The sequence below is a fragment of the Schistocerca gregaria genome, chromosome 7 (genome assembly GCF_023897955.1).
Source record: "Schistocerca gregaria isolate iqSchGreg1 chromosome 7, iqSchGreg1.2, whole genome shotgun sequence".
In the NCBI taxonomy this organism is placed as follows: domain Eukaryota; kingdom Metazoa; phylum Arthropoda; class Insecta; order Orthoptera; family Acrididae; genus Schistocerca; species Schistocerca gregaria.
This window is the reverse complement of record NC_064926.1, coordinates 400,787,427-400,814,348: the sequence shown is the minus strand read 5'-3', so window position 1 is coordinate 400,814,348 and position 26,922 is coordinate 400,787,427.

The window sequence follows — 26,922 nt, the reverse complement described above, 5'->3', positions numbered from 1 at the left end:
AAGTTTTAAGCATATATATTTAGGAAAACCTCAAACAGGAGACACACCTGAATAATGAAAATGAAAAGTTAAATAAAATCAAATTTAATGTGAGAATCCTCCAAGAAAATTCAAGCTGTGCATCAGTGCTTACAATAAACCATGACAGTATCCAGTCACCAATGATGATCTTTTGAGGGAATCCATAATTATAAGAAAAATATTTAGACTACACAAAAAGATTGTCAGAATAATAAAACATACTAAATACACCGACTACTGTAGACTTATATTTGAAAATCTCAGTATACTGTCCCTTTCTTGTTTATATATCTGTAACCCACTAATCCTCACAAAAAAGAAGCACCTCAAAAGAAGAAAAGATCTTGAAGCATAACTGTGATTTTCGTTCTTATGAAACTAGGCAGAAGCATAACCTACATATCAATTCAGTAAGTGCAAACATTTGTAGAGGATGAGTGTGTAGTACTGGCATTATGCCGTATAACTACATGCCATCCTATCTGAAATAGATTCCAAATTTTCATAAGTTTAAAGTGAAACTGAAAGATTACTTGCTTGACCATTGCTTCTGTTTTGTTTCTGACTTTTTGGAACTCTATAAAATCTATAGAATTGATCAAATATTCTTTCAATGACTTATTTGTTTTTATAAATATTTTACCAATCTGCAACAAGTATAGAGCTATTTTTCAGAATCGTAGAACATATAAATTATATTTACTATATCGAACCTGACTTGTTCCATATTGTTTGTGCACACTATGTAATAAATCACAATTTTCAGAAATAAAAAAGAAATACAAATAGAAACCCAATGAAGTGACGGCAGGCGTCCAAGCATCGTTGATTTTGCTCGGGAGTCATGGTGTATGGAACAAAGGCTGCGCACACTTTTCTGTTCTTCAAAACATTCTGGTGAAAGACTTAGACAAGTGATTTTGAGAGGTTCAGTTCGTTGCTCCATGGCGATTTGTGACATAGTAATGCCATACGCCAATATTTAAGACTTTTTGCTCACAACTCAATCGTCTAATCACATCTGTTGTTTACAATTATTAGTTCAAGCTGCCACTGTCGGTTACTGACGTCGCTAATACACCTTAAATAAACCAGTCTCAGAACTTTTTGGACGAACATTGTATATTTGTTTTTGGTACTATTATATCAATATTTTGACCATTCTACCTAAAAACAAAAGAAAAATTCGGAGTAGGTATTAAAATCCATGGAGAAGAAATAAAAAGTTTGAGGTTCGCCGATGACGTTGTAATTCTGTCAGAGACAGCAAAGGACTTGGAAGAGTAGTTGAATGGAATGGATAGTGTCTTGAAAGGAGGATATAAGATGAACGTCAACAAAAGCAAAACGAGGATAATGGAATTCAGTCTAATTAAGTCGGGTGATGCTGAGGGTATTAGATTAGGAAATGAGACACTTAAAGTAGTAAAGGAGTTTTGCTATTTGGGGAGCAAAATAACTGACGATGGTCGAAGTAGAGAGGATATAAAATGTAAACTGGCAATGGGAAGGAAAGCGTTTCTGAAGAAGAGAAATTTGTTAACATCGAGTATAAATTTAGGTGTCAGGAAGTCGTTTCTGAAAGTATTTGTATGGAGTGTAGCCATGTATGGAAGTGAAACATGGACGATAAATAGTGTAGACAAGAAGAGAATAGAAGCTTTCGAAATGTGGTGCTACGGAAGAATGCTGAAGATTAGATGGGTAGATCACATAACTAATGAGGAGGTATTGAATAGAATTGGAGTGAAGAGAAATTTGTGGCACAACTTATCGAGAAAAAGGGATCGGTTGGTAGGGCATATTCTGAGCCATCAAGAGATCACCAATGTAATATTGGAAGGCAGCGTGGAGGGTAAAAATCGTAGAGGGAGACCAAGGGATGAATACACTAAGCATATTCAGAAGGATGTAGGTTGCAGTAGGTACTGGGAGATGAAGAAGCTTGCACAGGATAGAGTAGCATGGAGAGCTGCATCAAACCAGTTTAGGACTGAAGACCACAACAACAACATCTAAAACATGTTGCTTGCAACGCCATCAAAAAAGTATCATGTGTATCAAATCAGCATGTACTGGAAACTATGACATCACAGTCCAAGTGATGAGGCTTATTATTGACCCACTACTGCTTCTATAACAGATATCTTCCACCACTTCTTAAGCTCAAATGTTTTCCCTGAGGCTTGGAAGCAGGGACTGGTTAGCTATTAGCTACAGCACCCTCTGATTGCTGACCTATTTTCATTCTCCCTGCACTGTCAAGGCCTAGGAATAAAAAGTCGACGACCAGCTGCCAAATTGCTTAACTATAACATGCCTACTAGATGAATACCAGTCAGGCTTCTGTAAACATCAGAAGACAACAGCTGCCTTCAGATGACCTGAAGCTTGCCATGCTTGCCCAAGGGGAACTACATGTGCTTCTTATGCTCCAGAAAAGCCTTCGACACTGTCGACTATGACATTTTAATAAATTTTTCGCAAAGTGCAGGGCAATAGCTTCGCTCATACCTAAGGTCTCACCAGCAATGCGTCGTATACGGCACCATAAGGTCACAATGGAGGCATGTAGTATCATAAATTCCGCCAGGGTTCGATATTAGGTCCAGTGTTCTTTTATATCACATAACTGATGTGTCATCAGTAGAGATGGGCAAACTCGTTCACCCTTGGGAACTAGTTCACTGCTGATCGTTCTTTTTTGTGAACCGTTCTCTTTTACTCGTTCACCGTTCATGTGTGCTTGGTATATGGTTCTTATTTCTGTGATTCTGCAGAACCTCTCGTTTAGCCAACCGTAGCCCTGAGTGGCTGATCGCAGGGAAGTAATATAGGGTGGCGCACGGAAAACCGGCCCCGAGTACAGAATGCTCGCCAATTATGGACGATGTGTTGCCCGTTACGAGCAGATACAACAAACAGACAGAAATGTATTATTTAGGCAGTGAAGAAATAACACACTAATGGAAGCAAAAATTGCGAAACAATCGATGACGATGTGTAGAGAGCTGGAGAAGAGAAAGTGAAAATCTCACGCGACGCGCATGGGCTATAGCTCATGTAATCTTGTAAACCTGTTGGTGGCTGTTTCCCAAGTTAATAGACGACATGTGTCTTGTATAAAATTCTTCGTTTCGACTTCCACTACATAGCTATGCTACATTGTAAACAATTATTCATTTACACCCTATATATATATATATATATATATATATATATATATATATATATATATATATATATATCACGTTGTCCCTGAGTTCGTAGGCGAAGTAGAGACTTCATGGAAGCATAAAATAAAATGTGGTTTTCTCATACTTGCGTCACACGCTTAATAAAAATTAGGTTTTTATGTTCCGTTATTAAAGTTAATGCAGCAATAATAATAATAATTAAGTTCGCAGTAATAAAGTTTTTGGTTTGAAAGTTCCTTCTGAACAAATGTTTTTGAGATAATAAGTAAATACGATTTTATGGTAAGCTGTGTCTTTTCAAATGGAGAGGCACCGCTTTTCCTACTGAGCCAAAATGACCCACAACCCACTTTTTCTTTTTTTTTTTTCAAATAAACCAAATTAGCAGGTAATGCAAACTGGAAACAACCAAAGTTAAAAATAATTAGAGCCTTCCTAAATGTAATATTTTGTATAAGAAAGATACACGAAAATCGTTTATATGAATTTTCTTACACTAAAAATTAAGCAAATTACTGAAAGTTAGCTGCTAAATCCAGTCGATGAAACCAAAATATATATGAATAACAAGAAAAAAACTTGCCTTGTTATAAGTATGTCTTCTGCTGTTCATCGATATAATGAAGTGAGCTGATATGCTCTTTTGTTACCTTAAAAGACGTACCTATTACATACAACGTAATTTTTATGTAATTTACCTAACTATAAAACACTTTTTGATTACCAGTCGTGGACCTGAATAGCCAGAACCAAGTGCTAGAACAGTTTGGAACACGTGTAAAATAGGCGAGCGCAGTGAATGAAATGAACAACTGGATACTGAACTAACTAGGAGCAGTCGGTAGTGGAACTCCTTCATGCAAAGAACGACGAGTGAGGCCGAGGGAGATCGAGACTGAGACGAGCACGCTACCGCCGCTGGAACGAGAACTGCCGAAATGACCGCCGCGACCGAAGTGAACTAGTGAACTGTGAACCGATCGTTTCTCGTTCCCGGGACCTATAAGTAGACCGCCGCGACCGAAGTGAACTATGAACCGATCGTTGCTCGTTCCCGGGAACTATAAGTAGACCCCGCCGCGACCGAAGTGAACTATGAACCGATCGTTCCTCGTTCCCTGGAACTATAAGTAGACCGCCGCGACGGAAGTGAACTATGAACCGATCGTTCCTTGGAATTCGTTCCTCAGTCCTTTCGTTCATCTTGGTGAACTGTTCCTTTGCACCCGTTAGTTCGCGAGCTACCCATCTCTAGTCATCAGTATTTTCTATTGCAAATACCACATGTACGTTGATGTCCTCCAATTGCATCTGAGTGCAAAACCTATAAATCTGAAGTCAGCTCTCGCAGTACCGACCTGTGTGTACTGGGCGTGGGATACAGATTTAAAGCTCAATACATCGAAAACCCAAGTGGTACTGGTTGGTCATTCTAGGCTCATTAGCTCGAAATATCAGGGATCCCTACCATCTTTAAATGTGACAAATATGAACTTCTTTCCTTCAGCAAAAACTCAAATAGACGAAAATCTAAATTGGACTGAGCAAGTAACTATAATGTGCAAGAAGGCATCAGCATCTCTCCATGGCCTACAAAAATATGAAAAGTCCTTTTCTCTTGACGTGAAAAAGGAAGTTTTACGAACGGGTATACTTGATTACAGTGATTATGTCCTGAAATGCCTTTCTCAAGAAATCTCAGTGCTTGGAACTGGTGATGAATGCCTGTATTCGTTACATCTACACTGTCCGTCTCATTGATAACGTTTAACCATCAGTCCCCTAGAACTTAGAACTACTTAAATCTAACTAACCTAAGGATATCACACACATCCAAGCCCGAGACAGGATTCGAACCTGCGACTGTAGCAGTAGCGCGGTTCTGGATGAAGCGCCTAGAACCGTTCGGCCATCGCTTGCAGGGAAACAGAGAAATTGTCTTCACAAGTAATTATTTTGCCACACCTCTGCAAATTAACCTTCTTTAGTATTCGCGCCATTTTGCTTGATAGGTTCCTGGGAATTATGCCGGATAATATTGTGGAAACAGCACAATATTTCAGCGAGACAACTGCCCGCCATCTTCAGGTGCTATTGTCGCGTCGCTGAAAAGCTCGCCAATTTATGTGCTGGCTTTCTAGAACAGCGCAGGCGCCAGCGGGGCATAACGTCATCGAAGACCAATCGTAAACAGCGTCGAAAACCAGAACCCTCTGCTGGAGAAACGTCTCGCGGTCTGCGGAAGCGCGCCGCGGCGCAGGAAAATGTGGCTGGGAGCGACGGACCCCGTCCGCGCGCGCGAAGTGTTGGCGCGCGATTTAAGCATCTGTGCTAAGGCTTCCCATCTGCGTTGACTCGGGGCGGTTGCCAATCTGTGGCTGACGATTCCTTAGTGCCACCAAGGCTGGCTCCCAGGCTTTGCTCAGGTGAAACCCCGTGTCTCTGTTTATTAGGTCACTGCTTATACGTATTTCGACCACCTCTTTGATGATAGAGTCCCAGTACGTGGAAGCATACGAGATGATCTTGGTTTCTTCATAATTCATACCGTGTCTCGTGTCAAGGCAGTGTTCAGCAACCGCAGATTTCTCTGGCTGACCCAACCTCGTGTGACGTTTATGTTCGTCGCATCTGTTTTTGACCGTACGACTCGTTTGGCCAATATAAGACTTCCCACATTGGCACGGGATTTTATATATCCCTGGTCTTCTCAGGCCGAGGTTGTCTTTAACAGAGCCCAGCATTGATTGCACTCGTGCTGGAGGCCGGAAAACACATTTAATCCGGTATTTCTTGAAAATTCTGCCCATCTTAAAAGACACGCCACCGACATACGGTAGAAGAACCAACCCCGTGGTGTTCTCTGCTTCTTCAGGCATGTTATTGAGGTTTGGAGCGTGCTGGTCGAAGGAGTACCCGTTCTGGGCAAACACAGAGCGGAGATGGCTAAGCTCTGCCTCAAACAGCACATTCGCACCATTGTATACAGCACAGCCACCTTATCCATAACTGTGGAATGGTATCACAAGCAAGTGCTTTTGTTAAATCAGAGAAATTACGTGGTTTTCTCAACCTATCTTTTATGCCTGACCGTGTCTGCCACACAGTATAAGAAATTGCATTTTCTGTATATCTTCCTATCCCAAATCCTAACTGCGAGACTGGTTGCGAATTATGTGTACTGAGATATGCCGCTACGCTGATATACGTTGAGGTTATTACTTGCGTGCTGTGGGCGAATGCAGTACCGATGGATGGACAAATGATTTTGATATTCTGTTTATCTAGCACAGAACGGTTGCTTGCAGAGTACGAATGCAGATGTAACGTGTAACGGGGACTAGAAACCCGATGGACACTCGGGAACGAGTAGTGTTTGTCCTCCGCGGAATGAGTCAGCGCCTCACCGAAGGACCTGTTGAGACGGTCGTCGCAGCAGATCGCGCACCGTCGGATCGGATCGTAAGCCAGCAGCTCGGCCGCGAGTGGGTGGAGGGGAGAGCACAGAGCCCACAGGAGCGGCCACAGAATCCCCGGAGGGCTGCCGAGGCCGGGATAATCCAGCCAGAGCGCAGGAGCAGCGGCGCGCTGGAGTCCAGTTGGGCCGAGTAGTGCAGGGCGGGAGAGCGGGCCAGCGCGGCCGCTCCTCCACAGGTTGCAGGCCGGCCGGCCGCGGCATCGATCCACTCTCTCCGCCGCCGGCTGCTCGCACGGCCTCTCCCTTCCCGCGACGCAATCAATCCGCACGGCTCGCCGTCCCAGCGCTGCCTCACTCGGCCGGCGCGTGCGGCTGCGCCGGGGACGGAAGCCGCCGCGACAGCGCGCTGCCTGTCGGCCACCCAGGCACATCCAGAGCGAGTGAATGCTTTCGCTAACGAGGTTAAGTGCGTGACATCGAACGCTCGGAACCGCACGACAGTGTCCTTACAACTCACTCATCCCAAAACGATGGTATGAGGTACGCAAAACTACGTCTTACCACGAGAGACATTTGAATGATCTCCTATTTAAGGTGTAACAGAGAGACTTTTATAACACGAATTTTATTTATTTATTTATCCTCATCTGATTACAGCCATAGGGTAGACCAGGGTCTCACACATACACTTGAAAGTCGCGCGTTCTTTCTTCTTATCTCGTGCGACAGTGTCCTTACAACTCGCTCATCCCAAAACGATGGTATGAGGTACGCAAAACTACGTCTTACCACGAGAGACATTTGAATGATCTCCTATTTAAGGTGTAACAGAGAGACTTTTATAACACGAATTTTATTTATTTATTTAACCTCATCTGATTACAGCCATAGGGTAGACCAGGGTCTCACACATACACTTGAAAGTCGCGAGTTCTTTCTTCTTATCTCGTGTTTTCTACTGAAAATGTCGTGCTTGTACTCTTGTTAACTTTACTATTTCTGAGATCCCCAAACTTTATTATTTTTTTATTGGTCCTGTGAGCAACAAATAACTTACTTGGTCTCTCTCCTGCCACTGCTTGATCTGCTGCGTTCCATTATTTAACAAAAACATAAAAAAACCTATTATTCATGCTGAGTGCAATGCATGTTCTGTATGGCGGCTCCTGCTGTTGCTGCGGCTGCTGCTGCTTACTACAACTACATGTAATTCAAGAGAAAGGGTTTGGTCAAATCTAAACTCGATAAATGATAACCCAAAAAAGTAATTCCTTTTTTCCCAAAACTATATTCTGAAAGCGATTCTTTCTCATTCAATTAACAAACCGCTAGAAGCTCTTTGTACAATCGCTTCGTATGTAAATCTGCCTCCAGTGGCATTAAAGCAATATTGCAAATTAATCAAACTCTTGAGACAGACTGAAATACTTCTCAATTAAATACATAGTGAAACAATTCCCCGACAATTACAAAAGAAATCAATGACAAAAATCAATACTTAATCTAACAATGGTTCCCTTAAGAATTCAACTCCTATCATTATCAAAATTACCGTCTGATGCTACGCACTTACACAAACCCTTTCCCTTAAATTAATAAGCGCGCTGCAAATTATAAAAAAATATCAACTACATACCAAATCCTGTGTCACTGCTGGCGGACACAGCAGTACGGCAGCTCGGCGACGACCCCTCGCCCAACACACGTGCGCACCACAGCAGGCGGGCTCCTACACGGGCTTCAAAAACTGCCACTAGTTAATCCGTGCGCTGCAAAGCGCGACAACAATATCTTAGATTCCAGAGCTTGTGTATGCGCGCTGTAGCCAATATTTACATCCTAAGAGAGTATTTCCAACTCTCACACTGAAGAGCCAAAGTTACTGGTACATCTGCATAATATCGTGTAGGGTCTGAAGTTGTGCTGGAGGGAACTGACACCGCGAATCCTGCAGGGCTGTCCATAAATCCGTAAGAATAGGAAGTGGTAGATGTCTCTTCTGAACAGCACTTTGCAAACCATCCCAGATATGCTCAGCAATGTTCATGTTTGGGGAGTTTGGCGGCCAGCGGAAATGTTGAAACTCAGAAGAGTGTTCCTGGAGCCACTCTGTAGCAATTCTGGACGCTTGGGATGCCGCATTGTCCTGCTGGAATCGCCCAAGCCCGTTGGAATGCACAATGGGCATGATGGATGCAGATGATCAGACAGGACGATTACGTACTTGTCACCTATCAGGGTCGCATCTAGACGTATCAGGGGTCCCATATCACGCCAACGCCACACGCGCTACACCATTACAGAGCTTCCACCAGCTTGTACACCTACATCTACATCTACATCCGTACTCCGCAAGCCACCTGACGGTGTGTGGCGGAGGGTACCCTGAGTACCTCTATCGGTTCTCCCTTCTATTCCAGTCTCGTATTGTACGTGGAAAGAAGGATTGTCGGTATGCTTCTGTGTGGGCTCTAATCTCTCAGTTCCTTGCTGACATTCAGGGTCCATGGATTCATGAGGTTGTCTCCCCTTAAAAAAATTATACACGACTGTGCTTAAACTGACACACAATATCTTTAGCGCAACGCAATCTGACTTCCAAAAATCCCTACGAAAGAATGGCCCTGACTAACATTAACCTATACGTTACACAAATCACTTACCTCACAAAAATCTTCGTTACTCGAACTACTGCAATACAGCGAGCGCCACTACTGCCAGCTAACTAAAAGGTTCAAACTACGGAAGTCACTAACTACTGAGGCACAGTTAGCAAATGAAAGATTTTAATAGAGAACGGACAATGTATTTACCTTAATAGTCATAATATATATATATATATCAGTTCGTGACACCAATTCTTACAAATTTCAAAACTCCGCCATCTCTCTCCCCACGTCCACCACCGCTGGTGGCTCACCTCCAACTGCGCAACGCTATGCGCTGTTAGCATCCAGCTGCCGCTGCCCAACACTACAATGGCGAGTATTACAAAATCAAACCAGCCACAGACGGCAAACGGCACAGCCAGTGATTTTCATAGACAGCGCTACGTGGCGGCGGCGTTACCAATAAAAAACTTAAACAGCCTACTTACATAGCCCCCATGCTCCCCACAAAAAAATTTACAAATTGTTTTGGGCAGTGGCCAATACAGATTTGAAATTTTTTTTCATAATTAGAATAACAAAGAAATGAAATGCACACACTTATCGATACAATGTTGGTCAAAAGCTAAAATTTTCTCACAGGCCATATAGACAGTCCTGATCATTCATCAAAGTAAAATTGCAGTGTTTTTCTCAAAGTCTGAGCAATAAAAGAAATTGCACTTGGAAGTAGTGGATGTCTATGCAGTCTTGATGAAGTAGTGTTGTCCTTCCAACGGAAAGACAGTGCTGACTCTCGACATACAGACAGGTAATGGGCCACAACAAAGCAAACCCACAGCAGAGTTAGTCGACGTTTTGAAGATTATTGATAGGTAGGCCATCACAGAGCAGACCACTGCAGTCTTGTTAGAGATTATGGTATTGGTGGACCACCAGAGGCGCAGACCCACTGCAGTCCTTGTAGATATAATGGTATTGGTGGGCCATCAAAGATGCAGACCCACTGTAGTCCTTCTAGACACGGCCAGCAGCCATCTGCTGTGACTGTGCATCGAAGAGTCTTGCGGAGAATATAGAAAGTTCATAACCACCACTTGTGCACGCACAAAGTTTTTGGAATTGTCCTTAGAACCAGCAATGCTATTATCCAGTCCCTTGCTGAATTATTAACACACATGCAAACACTAACAGTCCTCTTTTTTTTTTTTACATATTGTGCATATACTATGACCAACAGAAATGTGTGCAGTGAAATGAATGCTTACAAGTTACTTAAATTGCTGAACTGGAGTCAATTACAATATTATAACATGAGAATACAATAACAAAGGTATAAAATATATCATTAAAGAACATAGCAATGCAGATAACATTTGTAGTAAAACAGGCTTTACTAAAGAATAGAAATAAACATGCACATCAGTGTTACAAAGATTATGACATAAGTACATACATAAAAATCAGAATAACTTTAGAAACATCAACTTCACATAAGAGCAACAAAACAGAACAGATAAATAATGTCTAAACATCTTTACAAAGTAAATAACATATTATCAGAAAAATTAACAATGTAACTCTCATCAGATAAACACATAAAGACAGGAAGAACACAAATACCCAAGGGTACACAAACACATAGTGGGATAACACAAAAGGAAAGGGCTGGGTTTGTTTTCAGTGTAACATTTGGTACTGCAGTCCAACCCAAAACTTCATTCCATAGATCTTTCGTCTTATTTCAACATTTGTTTCCACCAAAAAAATTCTATCCAAGCATGCTTTCTGTATTTATATGTTCACATATTTCTCACCTCATTATTTATTTTTCAGTATCTTACCTCATCATTTATTTCGAAGAAAACCCTACCTAAACCTGTTGTCCCTAAACCCTACTTTTTTTTCCTATCCTCTTTCAAAATACTTTTTTGGCCAAACCATTTTCTTATAGCTTCTCAATGCATTCCTTCCAATTCATCGCAACTCATTCTCTTATATAGTCTACCCCCTCTTACCGTAACTTAAATCTACTGAGCTCAGATGCTTAACTAAGGGACAAGGCAATGCAGCAACACAAAACAATTAATACCAACAGCAATGACAAAAAATGCAAGTAAGCAAAGCAAGCAGCAATAAATGTAATAACTTGTACCTAAACATGACAAACCCACAAGCAGAAAAAAATAGTACACTGAAGAGAACAATGCAGATAAGGGAAATGTATATTCACATCTTAATGTCTATATAATTAAAGTGGTGCACCACAAAAACTTATTCTATGAAATAAATTACCAAGAGCTTGAAAAGAAAATAATGTATGCAGTTACTGGTAGTAGTCCCTTCTTATTGTTCTTTCCTTTCCAAGTGCTCCTTTTTTTGAAGAATGTGGATCATAAAATTATTATTTAACAGATCTGTTGACAGAAAGTTTGCACATTATCAAATGCATTTACTTTTATTTTATAAAACTGAAATAAGCAATTATGCAAAGTAAAGAATAAAAACATCATTCAATAGCTATGTGGCATTTCGTAACTCAGTAGAAGTTCTCTCAACTCTCGTAGAGAGACACTTGTCAAAATCATGTGTGCAGATGTAAGAATGTTTCCAAGTAATGAGCGTGTCGTATTTGCGGTGCTTTCTACAAAGGAATGTCAATAGCGAGGATAATGGCCTCTTTTTTTTCTCCACCTAATGGCTTTCTTTTGTGAGACGCATTACGTCAAGGTCACTTACCTTTCTTACGAAATATTTACGACAGCAGTTTCAGCTACAGTGGCAGTCTCATATAAAAATATTTTCACAGGTTGAGAATTTGCGTTACAAATGCATAGAAAATAAAATCCTATAAATATAACAGTGTCCAAAAAATTTTCGTTGGCATTGTAATACATTCACGCATTTACATACATTTCATAACTCTTACAGCACAATTCTTGGTTTCCAACAACCTTTTTCACAAACGAGAGTCCCTAACCACTACTCATTATTCCTTACCTTATTCGTCGACACTTCTTCAAGATTTCATCATAACAGATACGTAGCATAATCAAATAACTCATATAGCATCAGCTTACTGATCATAAACGTACCGCAACAGCATAATACATATCATCATAACAACATAAAACCTCAGCCAAATCTCAAAATCATCATAGCTTTCAGCAATAACTTCAAAACCTAAAAAATATTGTCTGCTCATTTCAATAGTGTCATCTACCACAAACGTACTTTAAAAATCATCATCCCATACCAAATACACCATTCAAAGCTCTCATAGTATCACAATGGTTCCAAAAAATATGAACATTTCACAAAGTACAGACAAAATACAATTTCATAAGTGTTAAGTTATCCAACCGTGTAATTATGTACATATCTGTCATTGATGTAGTAAAACTGCCAGCTAACTAAAAGATTCAAACTACGGAAGTCACTAACTACTGAGGCACAGTTAGCAAATGAAAGATTTTAATAGAGAACAAACAATGTATTTACCTTAATAGTCATAATATATATATCAGTTCATGACACCAATTCTTACAAATTTCAAAACTCCGTCATCTCTCTCCCCACGTCCACCATCGCTGGTGGCTCACCTCCAACTGCGCAAGGCTACGCGCTGTTAGCATCCAGCTGCCGCTGCCCAACACTACAATGGCGAGTATTACAACAACGCAAACCAGCCACAGACTGCACACGGCACAGCTAGTGATTTTCATAGAGAGCGCTACGTGGCGGCGGCGTTACCAATAAAAAACTTAAACAGCCTACTTACAGAGTCACCTGTCAGGGTCGCATCTAGACGTATCAGGGGTCCCATATCACGCCAACTCCACACGCGCTACACTATTACAGAGCTTCCACCAGCTTGTACAGTTCCTTGCTGACATTCAGGGTCCATGGATTCATGAGGTTGTCTCCATACCCGTACACTTCCATCTGCTCGATACAATTTGAAACGAGAGTCAGTCGACCGGCCAACATGGTTCCTTACAACAAGAGTACAATGTCGATGTTAAAGGGCGCAGGCGAGACGTAAAGCCTTAAAATCTGCAGCAATTTGCGAAGGGATTGCACTTTTGCCACGCTGAACGATTCTCTTCAGTCGTCGTTGGTCTCCTTCTTGCAGGATCTTTTTGCGGCCGCAGCGATGTCAGAGATCATATGTTTTACCAGGTGCCTGATATTCACGATACACTCGTGTAACGGTTGTACGAGAATATCCCCACTTCATCGATACCTCGGAGATGCTGTGTCCAATCGCTCGTACGCCTGCTGTAACACCACATTCAAACTCACTTAAATCTTGATAACCTGCCATTGTAGCAGCAGTAACCGACCTAGCAACTGTGCTGTCTGCACTTGTTGTCTTATAGGCGTTGCCGACAGTAGGGCCGTATTGTGGCTTTTTACATATCTCTGTATTTGAATACGCATGCCTATATCAGTTTCTTTGGCGCTCCAGTGTACATGATACATAATATTTAGCTCAGAAAATAATAATTTCAGTATGAGGATAATACACTCCTGGAAATGGAAAAAAGAACACATTGACACCATTGTGTCAGACCCACCATACTTGCTCCGGACACTGCGAGAGGGCTGTACAAGCAATGATTACACGCACGGCACAGCGGACACACCAGGAACCGCGGTGTTGGCCGTCGAATGGCGCTAGCTGCGCAGCATTTGTGCACCGCCGCCGTCAGTGTCAGCCAGTTTGCCGTGGCATACGGAGCTCCATCGCAGTCTTTAACACTGGTAGCATGCCGCGACAGCGTGGACGTGAACCTATGTGCAGTTGAAGGCGTATAGTGGGCATGCGGGAGGCCGGGTGGACGTACCCCCGAATTGCTCAACACGTGGGGTGTGAGGTCTCCACAGTACATCGATGTTGTCGCCAGTGGTCGGCGGAAGGTGCACGTGCCCGTCGCCCTGGGACCGGACCGCAGCGACGCACGGATGCACGCCAAGACGCAGTGCATTAGGGGACCGCACCGCCACTTCCCAGCAAATTAGGGACACTGTTGCTCCTGGGGTATCGGCGAGGACCATTCGCAACCGTCTCCATGAAGCTGGGCTACGGTCCCGCACACCGTTAGGCCGTCTTCCGCTCACGCCCCAACATCGTGCAGCCCGCCTACACTGGTGTCGCGACAGGCGTGAATGGAGGGACGAATGGAGACGTGTCGTCTTCAGCGATGTGAGTCGCTCCTGCATTGGTGCCAATGATGGTCGTATGCGTGTTTGGCGCCGTGCAAGTGAGCGCCACAATCAGGACTGCATACGACCGAGGCACACAGGGCCAACACCCGGCATCATGGTGTGGGGAGCGGTCTCCTACACTGGCCGTACACCTCTGGTAATCGTCGAGGGGACACTGAATAGTGCACGGTACATCCAAACCGTCATCGAACCCATCGTTCTACCATTCCTAGACCGGCAAGGGAACTTGCTGTTCCAACAGGACAATGCACGTCCGCATGTATCCAGTGCCACCCAACGTGCTCTAGAAGGTGTAAGTCAACTACCCTGGCCAGGAAGATCTCCGGATCTGTCCCCCATTGAGCATGTTTGGGACTGGATGAAGCGTCGTCTCACGCGGTCTGCACGTCCAGCACGAACGCTGGTCCAACTGAGGCGCCAGGTGGAAATGGCATGGCAAGCCGTTCCACACGACTACATCCAGCATCTCTACGATCGTCTCCATGGGAGAATAGCAGCCTGCATTGCTGCGAAAGGTGGATATACACTGTACTAGTGCCGACATTGTGCATGCTCTGTTGCCTGTGTCTATGTGCCTGTGGTTCTGTCAGTGTGATCATGTGATGTATCTGACCCCAGGAATGTGTCAATAAAGTTTCCCCTTCCTGGGACAATGAATTCACGGTGTTCTTATTTCAATTTCCAGGAGTGTATTAATATGATTTCGGCGTTGAAGTTGCGTGACTAAACTATACCGACTATAAAATAACTGAGATAATACTCGCATTACTTGCACTACTGAAGTTGTAACGACTAATAGCGAGTGCTTGGTTGTTGTTTTTGGGGAGGGGACCAAACAGCGAGGTTCAAAAATGGCTCTGAGCACTATGGGACTTAACATCTGTGGCCATCAGTCCCCTAGAACTTAGAACTACTTAAACCTAACTAACCTAAGGACATCACACACATCCATGCCCGAGGCAGGATTCGAACCTGCGACCGTAGCAGTCGCGCGGTTGCGGACTGAGCGCCTAGAACCGCTAGACCACCGCGGCCGGCCAAACAGCGAGGTCATCGGCCCGATCGGATGAGGGATAGATGGATAAGGAAATCGCCACGCCCTTCCAAAGAAACCATCCCAGCCTATGCCTTAAGCGATTTCGGGAAATCACGGAAAACCTAAATCAGGATGGCCGGACACGGGTTTGAACCGTCTTCCTCTCAAATGCGAGTCCACTGTGGTCTGGTGCTGCGCCACCTCGCTCCACTAATAATGAAGAATAGTGATAACAATATTATCAATGGCAATGTGCATTTTCAACTTTTCGCGGCGTAATGAATGATCTATTAAATTTCGGGCATCCAGACGCGCAAGTAAAATTTCTTCCACTGACATTTCGGGCAGGCATCGTCAGGCCAGCTTTAAAGTAAGTCGCAAGACTGCACTTGCTGCATTTCTTTCGACTTACTCTGAAGATGGCCAGACGATACGCTGCCGAAATATCAGTGGAAGAAATTTTATTTGCGTGGCTGCAAGCCCGAAATTGAATAGAATAATAATGGCAATAACTGTGACTTTAATAATAATGATAGTTACAGATAAAAGAAGAATTGATAGGTCTACAAAATAATTATTTTCCGATTTAACGAGTTCTGGGAAAAGGGTTACATCGTCTAAGAATACTGGGAAATGAGGACGGCCATGTTGGAAAGATGGATGTACGAGGGTAACGTGTGCATATAGGGACAATGTTAATCTTACTGTTGCTTTAGTAGATAGGTCATTAACTGTGTTCCGAAACTGGAGATGCTATTTAGTTCTCTAATAAAATGGGGGAGGTTGTTCCAGGATCGGATTCGTTTTATTCAGAAGGACTTCGAGAAGGTGACTGAACGATGGAGTGGGACAGAAGGACTTTGCTGTGATAGGAACTGGAGTTTCTGCCATGTTGTTCAGGCAAAAGCATTAAGATCGAGGAAAGATATGAGAGTGGCCGCTTCTTTCACAAAGCTGATCGCAGGTGATGCTCCAAAACGAACAGTAATACGACTTAAGTCCTTGTGACTTTGATTTGCTTCCCAAGATGTAGGAACCACTTCGTGGCATTCGCTTCAGAACTGTTCCAGAGATTCGACAGGCAGTAGACCGCTCCATCAGCACCATCAACAGAACAGGCACTGCTAACAGTATACTATGCCTTCCACATCTCTGGCAACGGGCTCTACACAACGCTGGTGACTACTTTGAAGCACAGTAACAGGTGCAAACGTGTAAGAATAAATAGTTGCCACTATTTAAGTTCCAACCCTCGTAAAAACATTCACTCATATGTAAATCATTAAATTATAACGGTCCAGCCCTTGAAGTACTGAAGAGTGCGTGGTGAGAAACATGGAAAACTTTGTTCACTGGCCTCAAAGGTAACGAAAGCCTGGGCAGCGCATTACAGACAATTAGCCCGGTGTCATCTTAAACAACGCCCGGTCTAGTGCATACTGAACGATTAACAACATAACTAAGAATGCTACTGAATGTGAACTCGGAGATGAATTTAACTCTCAGCGTAACAACCCACGGCGACAAACGGCGGACAGAGCTTGCTAAGACGGCGGCTGGTCCCGAACTCAAGACTGTCGTAACCACACACTTACTTTCGACCCCATAGTCACAACTGGGGCGACAATGGCGTCTCTTGTCACTTTTGTGGCCGATTAGCCTTCGACACAGCAAGCTTCCGTCGACAAGAAGCCGTGTAGCTAACTTCACCTGCGCTGCAGTTTTCGTTATCTCCCCCTGTGCAGCGGTCTGAAGCGACGGCCCAGACGTTGAGGCTGCTAAAGAGGCGGCAACTTCCGCGAAAAAGGCGGGCACTCTTGTGTCCTTCCGTGGCAGGATGTCAAAGGCATTGATTTAATTTACTTACAGTTCTCCCACACGAACTGTAAATGGTTGCGAAAACACACTTGACCTCTTAGCCACAGATAATCCTGATCTAATAGGGAGCGTCATGACGGATACAGGGATTAGTGAATACAAGGTCATTGTAGCGAGGCTTAAAACCATATCAACCAAAACCACTAAAACCGAACACAAAATATATCTATTTAAAAGAGCATTATGTAAGTGTAGTCCAGATGTGGCACAAATTCAAAGATACAATATCGACAGCAATAGATAGATTCATACCGCATAAGTTACTAAGAGACGGGACTGATCCACCATGGTATGCAAATCACCCGAGAACACTGTTGCAGAAGCAACGCAAAAAGTATGCCAAAATTCAGAAGAACGCAAAATTTCCAAGACTGGCTAAGTTTCACGGAAGCTCGGAATTTAGTGCGGACGTCAATGGGAGATGCTTTTAATAGTTTACACAATGAAACATTGTCTCAAAACACGGTAGAAAACACAAAGAGATTCTGGTTGTATGTAAATTACACCAGTGGCAAGAAACAGTCAATACCGTCACTGCGCGATAGCGATGAAAATGTTACCAATGATGGTGTCAGTAAAGCGGAGTTACTAAATATAGTTTTCCGTAATTCCTTCACGAAAGACGACGAAGTAAATATTCTAGAATTGGAAAACAGTACAGCTGTTACCATCGTGACATAAAAGTATATATCTTAGGTGTTGCGAAACAACTCAAATTACTTAAGAAAGGCAAGTCTTCCGGTCCAGATGGTATACCAATCAGGTAGATGAAGAAATTGTTATAGTGAAAGACATGAAACTTAAATACGAATGATGTAGGGTAACAGGAGAATGTCGGCTTCAGAGTACAGAGTAACGCTAAAGTGCAACACAACCCAGTGACGCAATGCACAGAGTCGCTGACACGGAAATATTGTAAAATCGAAATTTTATTGTCCCAAGGTTCACAAACAGTCAATTAAGTCGATCATTTTAATTTTTTACGGCTGACGGTGGATACACGACTTGCTTTGGAATTATCAAATTCAAGATCTTGTGCAGAAACTGAATGTTGCTTTCTTCCCTACAAGAATACTGTCCACTTTCTCCGACACTGAAATGCTCGTATGGTCTTATATTTTAAAACAACTCTGTGCAATCCTAAAGAATATTTCTAGCCCAAAAAGGGACGTTGAGACTGATCTGCGACGTCAGTTCGCGAAATTCGTTTAGGTTGTTGTACAGGTACCTCAAATTCTGACTATTCCAGCCGTGTACATTTATTACATCATGAGATTTGTTGTTAATAGTATTGACGCCTTCAGAAGAAAGTGCAACATTAATTCAGGAGAAACAATTTGCACGTGGATAACACTTCTCTGACCTTTCTACACAAAGGTGTACACTATGCAGCCGGTTTCGTTTACAGCAAGCTTTCAGCAGAACTGGAAAAAAAATTGTGTGATAAACTTCAGATACTAAAATCCAGGCTTTCCTTGTGGCACACACTTCCTATTCCGCACACAAGTTCCTCGCAGTAGTTGAGAACATTTCTCTGCAATGTTTTCGTGTACTCTCTGACAATAAGTCGGATGGATGCAGCGTACAGTAAAAATGCAGACACAAAGAAACTTGTACAAAATAAACCAACGTGGAGAACTGCAACAAACAACATGGAACTGTTTGAAGATCGGCATCACGTAAACACCAAAGGCTAATGTAATGTGTATCTGTGTACGAGTACTTATGGACAACCATCTTCCGTCAAGCGACTATCTTCACATCGCCGATGAGCATGAAATCAGCTTGAAACAAGTTTCCTTAGCGTCAAACATATTATTACTGTCTGTAAGAATATCTATCACTTGTATATGCATTCATTATCTTACGTGTTTCTCCGCCTGTCACTGAACACACCATTCTACAGTACAGTTTAATGCTCGGCATGTTACCTATACGTTGAAGATCCGGGGCATTATTTACAGAAAGTACTTTGAACATGAGGGTAATTTTCTCCTTCTCCCATTCAAGTAATTGCTCTGTAAACATGTCTTCCTGGAAGTCCATTTTTGGGAAAATACTGTTACTTCTTTGATACTGATTAGTATGATCATGTCTGCATCTGTTGCAGTCTCAGTCACTTATTAACGATTATGTTATATTATAAACAAATTAAGCTTAGACTAATTCTTAAACAATTTTTAGCCGACATTTCTTACTTTTAGTCTAATGTGTAGTTTCTTACTTATCATGATATTCCTTGTTTTCCAGTGGAAGTGAGATTCTGTAGTACCTGCATAGTGTTACGACAAATATCAGAATCACGAAAAATAAGGACTTCACCGTCATACAAAAGTCAGCCATTTTCCAACATAATTGACATTCAAAGTATTTAAAGATCCTAAAGGTTTTTCCTTTCTTATTATTCGAATTGTCTATACAAATGTTAAATAAAAGTTACGCAAAAGTTTTTCGTCGAGGTAATCTTAAAAGATGGTACTTGTAGAGTACGTCGTAAATTAATCTCGGCTACCTACCATGAGAAGTGCATTTTCGTTGCATCCTTCTTATCGTTGACATTCGTTTCAAATTTATCACTTTATTTTAACTAAAATAAACGTTTGAAACTCTATTACTATTGATAATATCTGGTCTGTGTCAGAATATATTCCTCACCAGAAGCTTATTTAATTATTTATTTCCAAATAAATTTTGATATCTGTGTCTTTATATTCAGTGAACATTGTGTGAACACGATGTTCCTAGACGCAAATTTCTTAGTTTGGATTTTATGTTCAGTAACAGTAAATCTAGATTACGAATAAGTAATCACATGAATTTTACTTACTTTCGCAGAAAACAAGACCAAATAATTAATTTCGCAATAGAATAAGAAGAAGAATTCCTAGGTCTGCATAGCAGTACAGCAAATAATAAGAATTGAATTCAAAATATTCTTAAAATATACAGCTACGGATATTATAGTACTAGCGACGTTTTAAATGATTTAATACACAAAAAATTAAATATATTATTATAGTAATTGGATCTGAAAATGAATTTATAGCCTCAGACCTACAAGAAATAGAAAATAAAATGTAATACAAACTGCTAATCCAACACTCATAACAATTCAATTAGAAGGAACTTGTTCTCCCGAAGATGTTGTTCTTGTAGATTCTATATCTTATACGAGGGACACTGCATAACATTATGTGCGTCTGTAGCTATTTCCGAGGTTTTGACGGTGTCGACGTATTTCTGGATAACTTTAGAGATAAATATAAAGTTGCTTATTTTTAGGTGCATCCTTATTCCTAACCTGTTAGAAACTGATCTTATATTTCGTTTCGTCTTCTTACAAAAACTTTCAGAGTATGAAAGCTCTCGCACAGGAACATAATGTTCAGATAAATGGAACGTAATAGATAACAGCCTGAAGATTAAGTATTTCTTTGTAAAGTGTATAGTAATAGCAGTAAAAGTTAGTGTGGAGTGTTAGTTCTGAAATAATAGGCTACTTTGCAGAGAAGCAGAATCTATGAATGTATAAGATGTGGGTGAAGAGACAATGAATTTGATAAGTAAACGTTTCAACTAATTGGAATCTCATTTCACTCTCAAACCAAACTCTTTTCTGCTCGTTGCGAGTGAGTCTACGTTCTTATTTTTTATGTCCTAATATAAATACCCTGAAGATGAAGTAGTTATTTGAAATGCGTGAAAAAAATAATTAATTCTGAAAGTTACTATAGACTGTTTGCTCTGTAGTAACATGTTAATTAGCAGAGAAGTGGAATGTATGAGGTACTACAGAACAAGCGTTGACTTTGTTAAGTAAACATTTCACTTTACCGCATTGGATTTTAATCTCGAAATAAACTCGCGTGCTTCTGATTACTTATTTTTCTAAAATAAAAATGGTTTCACGAGTTCTGAACATACGAGTTTGTCTCATTAATGGTCTACCAACATGTTTATTCCTATCTGCGACTTTAAACTGTCTCACGAAGTCACATCTGCGATATAATATAGATCAGTCAATATTTCCTCCGCACGAATCGAAAATTTTACCAACGTTAACTGGAGATTGTAAAATACTCCATTTGCTTCAATGTAAAATGGTCTCAGCTCTTGGCCAAGCTTTATTCTAATAAGTACTGGCTAAGAACGTCCTGTCAGGACCATGGTACAAAAAGACCAGATTTCTTTTCCCACTGGCAGGGCGAAACTGTGCTCTGTCCTTTCTTTCCACATTGGCCATGATTAGCGTTCCATATAAGACTCAAGGACGGGACAGGAGCTGTACAATACTAATCTAAAAAGAATCACACTTAGTCTAAAAAAAAAGATTAATCTTCGGAAGAAGGAACAATTGAAGTCTACTGACAAGTAATAGCCTTGAAAAGGTAAAAAAGAATGAATAAATTGTCAAACGTAAACGCAAGAACAAATCCATGGATGGTGCTCGGATAACTATATAACAGGAATTCAAGAGATATTAAATACCGAGGCGAGCGACAGAGAGAGATATGCAAGTAATCCTGCAGCGACAGCATAACATTTTGTCGACAGCGTGGCTGAACTCGAAGTTTCTTGGTAATCATCCATTCGTACTGTCATCGGTAAATTAGCAGATATTGCATCGAAATAGCTGTTCATGGAGTTACTTCTGTTCCCTTCTTTTTTTTCTTTTTTGTGACCTCAGCACTCAGTGAATATTTCAACCAGCACGGCACCAACACTGTAGGTTTATGTTGTTTCGCTACAGGATATACCGATCAAGAAAAATTCGGAGGTGGTGCTCTCTCTGGCTCCTCTTTACAGATTAGTATTTAAAGAAAGACTGCCCATAGGTGAACTACTTGTTGTGATCAACCTAATTGAGCTTTTCTGCAGAAAGTTCTGAAGCAACTGTTATGTCATGTTAAATTGCTAGGTTCTGGAGACTTTTTATTGCCAATTTCACATTGTAGGTAAACCTCTGAACTTGAAAACGGGTTTCTTCTCACAAAGGCTCCGTTTTAACATCAATGTCCATCTTGAAACTTCCTGGCAGTTTAAAACTGTGTGTCGGACCGAGACTCGCACTCGGGACCTTAGCCTTTCGCGGGCAAGTTCTCTACCATCTGAGCTACCCAAGCACGACTCACGCCCCGTCCTCGCAGCTTTACTTCTGCCAGTGCCTCGTCTCCTACTTGCAAGGACTACGAAAAGTTGGATGTTTCTTCTCCGATACCACAGAAGGACTCGTCAAGAATGTAGTCACTGTACATGACTGCCGGCAGCGGTTGTCACAAGAATGTATGGTCGCAGCCTCGCAGGGAGAGTCCAACGGCCACACGGGAAGACCATCGCGTTCGGCCAGTGGCTCAGGCGCATCGTACTGCATCTGTAACAGCAATTTGAGCAGCAGTTGGTGCCACATCGGGACAACAAACTGTCACAAATCGGTTTCCTCAAGGACAACTCTGAGACAATAGCCGTTTAGCGTGCATTCCACTGACACCAAACCACCGCCATTTGCGACTTCAGTGGCGTCAAGTGAGAGGTCATTGGAGCGCATGATGGAGGTCTGTTGTGTTTTATGATGAAAGGTAGTTCTTCCTCGGTGCCAGTGATGGCTGGGGTTGGTTGGAAGGAGACCAGCTGAGGGCCTGCAACCAACCTGTCTGCATACTAGACACATTGGACCTACAACTGGAGTTATGGTCTGAGGTGCGATTTCTTGTGACATAAGGACCACTCTCGAGGTTATCCCACGCACCCTGACTGCAGACTTTTACGCTAGTCTGCTGATTACAATTCAATCAATACCATTAGCTGATGATGGGCGTTGATATATATCAACGGGGACAGTTGAAAATGTGTGCCAAGACCGGGACTAGATCTCGGGATCTTCTGCTTACATGGCAGACGCTCTATCCATCTGAGCCACCAAGGACACAGAGTATAGCGCGACTGCAGGGAATTAACGCCGGCACGCTCCCAGTGAGACCCACATTCTCAACTTGTAGTCCACACACTACATTCGTAGTGTCCCTGCCGGCGATAATTCCCTGCAGTCACGCTATCCTCTGTGATCTCGGTGGCTCAGCTGGATAGAGCGTCTGCCATGTAAGTAGAAGATCCAGGTTTCGAGTCCTCGTCGGGGCACAAATTTTCAACTGTCTCCGTTGATATATATCAACGCCCATCGGCAGCTAATGGTGTTGATTTAATTGTAATTTCATTGTAGACAGCTGCACGATCACGAATGGCATCTGTTTTTTCGGACATGTCCGAGCCGCGCAGGATTAGCCGAGCGGTCAAAGGCGCTGCAGTCACTCACTGTGCGGATGGTCCTGGAGGAGGTTCGAGTCCTCCCTCGGGCATGGGTGTAGATGTTTGTCCTTAGAATAATTTAGGTTAAGTAGTGTGTAAGCTTAGGGACTGACGACCTTAGCAGTTAATTCCCATAAGATCTCACACACATTTGAACATGTCCGGAAGAACAGATGCCATCTTCATATAGTTTGGTGATTCGACCCGTTGTTCTGACATTCATGAACAGCATTCCAGCGGGTGTTTTCCAACAGGCTAACGTCCGCCCACATACCGCTGGTGTAACGCAACATAGTCAACAGAGTGTCGACGAGTTGCCTTGGCTTGTTTGACCTCCAGTCTGACTGACATCATCGGACTACAACTCCAGCGTCATCCAAAAAGAGCATCAGCCAGCCATCTATTGACCGACCAAGTGCAACAGGATGGAACTCCATCCCATAAACTGACATCCGGCACCTGTAAAACACAATGAGTGCAAGTTTGCAAGTTGGCCTTTAACATTCTGGCTTTTACACCTGTTATTAATGTAACAGCATTTCACATTTACAATGGCTTATCTCGCACTTACATTAGCCTGTGATCTTGCAATGTTAATCACTTAAATATGTCCCGAAATTTCATTATTCTACATCAATTATTTTTTGCTGTTACAGTTTTCCGTAGATGAAATTTTGCCAAGACACTGGAGCAACGGCGTGAACTTTAAAATGGTCTTCGACATTCTAGCCAAGAATCTTCAGTTTCAAATTGCTCGTGAGGTTAGCTTATCAGGCTCATAAATTGCGACAACGATCGAAAGGTTCAAAACAAAGCTTTGTTTTGTATTGCCGATCTTTTCCATGATGGACCTTATGGGATACCAGTTCGATTTTACACAGAGTACGCGAAGGAACTTGCCCCCCTTCTTGCAGCGGTGTACCGTAGGTCTCTATAACAGCGTACCGTTCCAATGGATTGGAAAAGGGCACAAGTCATCCCCGTTTTCAAGAAGAGACGTCGAACAAATGTGCAGAACTATAGACCTATATCTCTAACGTCGATCAGTTGTAGAATTTTGGAACACGTATTATGTTCGAGTATAATTACTTTTCTGGAAACTAGAAATCTACTCTGTAGGAATCAACATGGGTTTCAAAAAAGACGGTCGTGTGAAACCCAGCTCGCGCTATTCGTCCACGAGACTCAGAGGGCCATCGACACGGGTTCACAGGTAGATGTCGTGTTTCTTGACTTCCGCAAGGCGTTCAATACAGTTCCCCACAGTCGTTTAATGAACAAAGTAAGACCATATGGACTATCATACCAATTGTGTGATTGGATTGAAGAGTTCCTAGATAACAGAACGCAGCATGTCATTCTCAATGGAGAGAAGTCTTCCGAAGTAAGAGTGATTTCAGGTGTGCCGCAGGGGAGTGTCATAGGACCATTGCTATTCACAAAATACATAAATAACCTTGTGGATGACATCGGAAGTTCACTGAGGCTTTTTGCAGATGATGCTGTGGTATATCGAGAGGTTGTAACAATGGAAAATTGTACTGAAATGCAGGAGGATGTGCAGCGAATTGACGAATGGTGCATGGAATGTCAATTGAATCTCAATGTAAACAAGTGTAATGTGCTGCGAATACATAGAAAGATAGGTCCCTTATCATTGAGCTACAAAATAGCACGTCAGCAACTGGAAGCAGTTAATTCCATAAATTATCTGGGAGTGATTTAAAATGGATTGATCATATAAAGTCGATCGTCGGTAAAGCAGATGCCAGACTGAGGTTCATTGGAAGAATCCTAAGGAAATGCAATCCGAAAACAAAGGAAGTAGGTTACAGTACGCTAGTTCGCCCACTGCTTGAATACTGCTCAGCAGTGTGGGAACCGTACTAGATAGGGTTGACAGAAGAGAGAGAGAAGATCCAATGGAGAGCAGCGCGCTTCGTTACAGGATCATTCAGCGATCGCGAAAGCGTTACGGAGATGATATATAAACTCCAGTGGAAGACTGTGCAGGAGAGACGCTTAGTAGCTCGGTACGGGCTTTTGTTAAAGTTTCGAGAACATACCTTCACCGAGGAGTCAAGCAGTGTATTGCTCCCTCCTACGTATATCTCGCGAAGCGACCATGAGGATAAAATCAGAGAGATTAGAGCCCACACAGAGGGATATCGACAATCCTTCTTTCCACGAACAATACGAGACTGGAATAGAAGGGAGAACCGATAGAGGTACTCAGGATACCCTCCGCCACACACCGTCAGGTGGCTTGCGGAGTATGGATGTAGATGTAGACTGCGTTGTGTTCCAGAATCCTCTGAGATACTGTGTAGAAAATATTTAATATACTCTGTTGAATTGTAAATAAAATCACTCACCGTAAAATGTTGTTTCAGGACACCATTTCTTCAATGATTGGTTAACTTCTACCCAGTGTTATCACACATTTCACAGTCACAGCAACAATACATCCAAGCAGAGAGTCACTTTCTGTTTCAGAAGATGCTTGGTCGCAGAAATGGGGATGATATCAATTTATCGATTACAATATGACCTCCTTCGCAGGTGATTAATAGCAAACAATATTAGCACTAACAGTGAATCAAATGGTAACGATTTTCTTGGGAAAGTTACATATTGTTGTAATGGCTATTAGTTATAGAAATACATTTTCTCCAGTTTATGCTGTTAACAATACAGGTAATTTGAGTAAGAAGTTGTTTTGATAACTCTTACGATAAGAACACATTTTAAAGTTAGTTTTCTTTAGAATGTGACTTTTTAAATGTTGTTAGTTAATTTAACAGTGTAAAATATCTACACCAAAGTTTGGTGTAAGCAAGAATACAAATCAGTTGCGCTTTAAAGCTGTAAACTATAACGGAGCTAAAATATTACTTATTTCAATGAAACCTCAAGCCAACAAGTATGACTAAGTATGGAATGTATTCTGGGTTCTCCGTCACCTAAGCTTTCTGATGGAGTATGAATTCCTGAAATGCTAATTATTTTTTGTAACTGGGAACTTTACGAATTACGTAATTCGTCAGTTTACTTCTATTAAGTAGTAATTTAGATGGTTATTTACAAAATGTGCCCTCGACCTTGGCGCAGTTGTAACACAGTTCCCCGTCAGACCACCGAAGTTAAGCGCTATCGGGTTTGTCTGGCGCTTGAATGGGTCACCGTCCGGGTCTGCTGAGTGCTTGGTCACTTGGGAAGCTACTTGAT